Raw genomic sequence first — 6,000 nt, forward strand, 5'->3', positions numbered from 1 at the left:
GCGCTCACAATCACACCTAGGGACAATTTAGAGTGTTCCATTAACCTGCCATGTTTGTTTTTGGACTGTGGGAGGAAACACTCGGAGAAAACCCACGCAGGCCCGGCCGAGTAGAACATGGAAACTCTACACAGGAAGGACGGAGACGGAATCGAACCCTGCACATCTGCACCGGGAGGCGGATGTGCTAACCAATCGACCAACGTTCCGCTCATGATTTAATTCTGCAATCCAATTTAAAGTGCTGCTCTTTCTGGTGTGGCCGTCTTGGCCACCAGGAGGCAGCAAAGTATATTACAGTCAAAGAGACACAAACAAAGAAGAATAAACTCCTATCAGACTATTAGTCAGGAGGTTGTTGTGATTTTAGGATAAAGAACACATGCATGTGAGTATTGTTTATTATTATATTATCTTTAGGTGTGTGTTGTTCTATCATCTGTGCACAAATATCCATTGTTTGAAGGGTTGCAAAAATCGGTACTATCAATGCTAATCGTCGGCATGTCATTAACATTTCCATCTCTGTAAGCATAAAGCTAGCAGGGGCTGTTCATAAGGAAACGTTTTTTGGTGTTTTAAATAAACAAAATGTGTTTCTCTCTCTCTACATATATATATATATATATATATATATATATATATATATATATACTGTATATACACATAATATACACACACACACGCACACACACACACACACGTATATTAGGGGTGTCACAATAACAAAATTTGATCGGAAAATCGTTTCTGATTTAAAAGATGCGAGTGCATCGAATCGAATCGCTCCATTTTAGAATGAATTGAGATACTTATCAATTAGTCTTTTATTGGAGAGACATATGTTATAATATGTAAGGAACTCATTGCATCATACGACGGGACGAAATTGTCGCCATATGGAGGATGACCATGTTTGGGGTTGGTGATGCTCGTCCTCCATCTTGTCATGTCTTGACCTCCCACCACCACCATCTGTTTTGCTCCCTCATCTCTTTCTCTTCATCTCAGCCGTCCACCTTTGTCCGTCCCATTGTCCCCTTCCCGCGGCCCCCATTTCCGCTTTGGGTTTGCCCTCTAACCCCGCCACCCAGCCAACCCCCCCCCCCCGCCGCCCCTCCTCATCCCCTCCCTTTCGACTCCCATCAGCACCCCAAATCTTCTTGTTCTTCTCTTAAAGCTCACTACCCCCCCCCCATCCCCAGCCTCCTTCCCAGTCTTTTTTGGGGGGCTAATAACTGTTGCCAGCAAGCGGTACACAAAATCCCAGCATGCCGGCCTTTGAGCGGCGCACAATGGCACGCAGGCTGTTAGCAACAGGGAGGCTCGGACCCGCGACTGATGTTCAGGCCACATGGGTAGATGAAGCCAGCACCTTCGCATCAGTCGTAGGAGGTGACCAAGTACTGTCTATTTTATCTGTTGTCATCATTAACTAATTTGGCTTTTTTTGGTTGTTGTTTTCGCCACTTCACAACATTCGCAAATCTACTGTTACCTCAGTACAGCATATGAGTACTTTAGATGAGTAAGGCACAGGAGAGGGTATCAGGATGTGGGAAACAAATGCACCGCATGCATCCGATGGACACACTCTGGTAATTGCTACATCAGAGAGACTGGCCGAGCTTGTCCTGCTGCCTGGGCGTCACACGCCGTTTCCATGGAGAGAAGAAAAGGACCAGTAGTGGGGACTCGAAACACAACACGAGTGGTGTACAGCACATACTACGAAAGTCATTACAATCCAACGTATGATATTCACATTGGTTGGCCACTGGGTGTCAGGGGGAGGGGCAGCATAAGCCTCTCAAAGCAACTCGGTAAGCCGCAGTATTATTTGTCGTTTTTCCATCGAGGATAAAGAATACATGCCTGGGAATGTTGCTGTAGTATACAGTATGTCTATATGTGTTGTCAAATAATGAGTAAACAATTCCATTTGTTTTGAAATTCAGTTTGTTCATTTTTAGAAAATAAATCTCAACAGATGTTGTGTCTTCTTCATTTGATGAGAATATAAGCAACTTTTCAAACTCTGCTTGGCATGATTTGTATGTTAAATATGTTTGTAGGATGAATCTTAAAAAAAAAAAATCATGATTTAATGCAGCGATGCAATTCAATGTGCTGCTCATTCTGGTGTACCCGCCTTGACCACCGGAAGGCAGTGTAACACATGCACGGACAAACAGAGAAGAACAGACTTTGTCTTCGAGGGTACTACGACTCAATAATTTATTGTAATAATTTAAGAGGATAAAGAATATACGCACTGTAAAAAAAAACACAACTTGTATTATTTTGGGCTAAAACAGTCATTTAAGTTGGAACAGCTGTAAAACATAAATTTGTGACATTTCTGGCAATGTTAGTTAGTACAACAAAGCTAGCGAGTTGTTTGCCCAAAACAATTTGCTGAATTGTAAATTTAAATTGGGGGACAATACAAGTGACAATTCGCTCTGGAAACCTTTACATCTTTTTTGAAAATGCAGCAAAGCCAATTTTGATATTATCAATGCCAATAGCATCTTACTGGCCTTCTCATTTTATGTTAGCATTAAACTAGGCTAAGTGTAATTCTCGGTATTATGAATGGTTTGACACTAAATTTCAACATGGGAGTGGCATTTAAACAGCTTGAAAGCTCCTTTTTTTTAAATGATGATAAAATGTTCACTGTTTGCCAAACTGCTGCTCATTGTGAAGTGACTTGAGTAGAATTCCACGAAGAGGAAACGTGAAATGTGTGTTTTCAGCACTTGGGAGGAATGCGTATGGGGCTAATGGGCTCATCAATAGCGAGGCTATTATGACCTCATTATCTGCCTCATCTCGACTCACTGACCACAAACACACATGCGCCCACTTATAAAATTGTCATTAAGTGGGCTTTTCCCCGGGAAGCATTCATCTCAAGGGGGGGCCTCGGGGTGCGTGCTGCGGGAACGCGCACGCAACGGCAGAAGCACAAGCGCTCCCGCGCGCTGCCGAAACAACTTTATGTCTTTGTTTGAATTTGCTTTGTATTTTACCGCGGGCTTTGTGCTTCGTCACCTTTGTCTTTCAGGTGTATTTATTTGTATATATTTTTAGCGGGTGGGGGCGGGGGGGGGGGGGGGGAGCCCAAAAATAACCCAGTCAATGAAGCTCGTTAAACACGTTGTACAGTGTGCCCGTTCGGAAGTGTTGGTGTGACCTTTCACCTCGTATTGACACCTGTCCCCGCAGGTCACCGGGCATTTTTTTTCTGCTTCCAAATCCGGAGAGACAACGACGACCCCCCCCCCCCCCCATGCGCCCTGCAAAGTTTGATATTTACATTATCACATGATTGCATATAAATAATTGAGATTCAAATGCAAGTGTTTGCAAAATACTTTTATCGAAATAAAGTGGGAGCCGTTTCTTATATCGTGATGATAAATGAGTGGAAAAAAATATGATTTAGAAAATCGTATCTGGCGATAGTTATGATTTATATGACATTGTAAAAATTGATCTTTACTTTGTCTTTTTTTTAATTAATCGTAAACATTAATTAAACATAATTAAATCCTCGTATCGAAGATCGTATTTTTACACGTTTACATAATGTGGCAAGTGAGGGCTTTAAAAAAATCTTTATTGCTCTATCCATTAACATTGGAAATTATGCACTAAAATGATCCCTAATCATTGTTTTCCACCTGACATGCATTTCTATTGTATTTTGAAAGCTAGAATTAAATGACAACACCCTTACGGTTTTTGTAATAATAAATCATTTTAATTAAGAATATCCAGCATTTTTTTTAATGATCACATTTTCATTTAAAAGTTCTTGACAGGCCCAAATACAATTGCACTCACTCATTCTACAGTTGTTTTACGTGTTGCGCCATGTACAACACTCGGAACGGGTGGTGGTTTTAAGTGTTTGTTTTGTTTTGTTTTTAATGGAGTTTTTTTTTTTTATATAGGACACTAAATCTCGGACCACTTCGAAATGTTATATACAAATGTGCGTGTGTGTGTGTGTGCGTGTGTCCCTCGGCAAAAGAGGAACCCTATCATTACCCGAAATAATCCACACGGTATCATGACGGTTTGATAGCAATCTGTAGTTGTTTTTCTAATCCCTTGTTAAACTCCCGCTCACCTCGCTCCTTCTGTGTTGTCAACTTGTCCCTGCAGGCGTCATTTTAAGTGTGTGCGTGCGGGCGTGTGTGCGCGCGCGCGCGCACTTATATAGAAACACTCGGCCCCATTGTCTTGTATTAGAGGAAGAAAAAGACTTCAGTCACCAGTGAAGAAGCTCCACACATTTCGCTTCTTGCACTTTTTCCTTAAAAAAAAAAATTGGGAAGAGGACCCCCCCCCCCCCCCACGCGCGAGCAAAAAAAAAAAAAGTCCATCTGTGTGAATATGAAGCAGGCAAGCCCACCGCGGGGGTGTTGTATTGCTGTCATTAGAGGTGTTGTGTTTGTTTAACAGGCTGCTGAGAACAACCTTAACAACCTTTGCAAGTGTTGGCACCCTGCTGACACCTGACACGAGGCCTGCAGTTTTACTAACTTTTTTTCTTCCAACTCCTCTTCGCATTCTCCAGAGTAAAGACAGAAAAAACTTCGCATTGACTTAGAAAAATATTAAGTCATAAAAAGCACACACACACACACGCATTAACTGTACTGCAGCCAACCTTCGTTTCAAAATACAATGACGTCATAAAATACCCAATTCAAAGCCATCCCTTAAAATCCATTTCCTATACACTTATAGTCTGGGCAATATATTTTTTTAAAAAAGCAATAAACTATTTTCAATTTTAACCCTGTGCATAATTTAAAAACACACTTATTGAAACACTGATAACAATGAGACCTAAAGAACTCTTAACATAGGTACAAATATGTTTTCTCAATATGTAAATTATTTGCATTACAATATAAAAACTCAACTACAGATATATTGCCATGACAATTCTTCTTTAAAAATTACAAATAAAGTCATGAAAGGGATTACAAATGTAAGAATATGTACAGGTAAGTGCAGGAAAAAAAGTGTGACTGCATAAATAAACTTACTAATCATACATATACATGATGAAATATTTAAATCGAGTTGTCAAACAGCTATTAAAATGATTACAATGATTTGAAAATATCTACAAAAAGAACACAAAGACACAGACTCATCCCTTTATACATACAGTCCTAAACGAAAATATATAAAACACACAACATGGAACATATAATTTGAAAAACATAGTCATAAAAGTCCGTTTAAAAATGTACATTATAAAAATGCCATTAAAACGATGACTGTTGGATTGCAACGAAATTAATATTCACTTTTTATTCCATTTCATGGTCGTGCAAAGGGAAAAACGCACTTTGGCGCATTGTTCACTTTGGCGCATTGTTATTGTCACCGTGTTCAATATTTCTTTTTAAACGAAAGTTAAATATTGTGCATGAATTATATTTTATTAATTACAGATTGTCCTATATCGTGCACACAATGAGATATTCAATTCCGGCTATTACGTCACACTCACTAATTCATAATCACCTGCGAATAAGTGACATTTTTATTAGTAAAACCAAAAGCGTCAATCAAGTGGTGGGCAATTACAGGATATGAGAAGTTCTTTCCCAAAAAAAAAATGTTACGATATGAAAGTTGGATAAACCTGTATAATCTCACCCTGATAGAGGCGGGGTGGGTGAGGGGAGCGGAATTAACAAACAACTTGAATTATTTTCATAATAATAAATCAGAAATGTCTCTGTCGTTCTGAGGTGTGCTCGAGCTGTCAGCTCTGAAAATGCTGATGGATCGACGCAAATCACACACTAAATTGCGTGTGAAGGCGCACTTGCGCGCTGTGTGTGTGTGTGTGTGGCTCCTCCCCCTTTCCAGCCTTCGCCCAAACAGCTGCGAGGCGTCCTCTGGTGCGCGCTCCCGTTTCGATAAAACGCGTGGCGATGCGCAAGCAGCTCGCAAACACGC

This window comes from Hippocampus guttulatus, chromosome 17 (genome assembly GCF_054856545.1).
Source record: "Hippocampus guttulatus isolate MCC_2025c chromosome 17, RoL_Hgut_1.0, whole genome shotgun sequence".
Lineage (NCBI taxonomy): Eukaryota > Metazoa > Chordata > Actinopteri > Syngnathiformes > Syngnathidae > Hippocampus > Hippocampus guttulatus.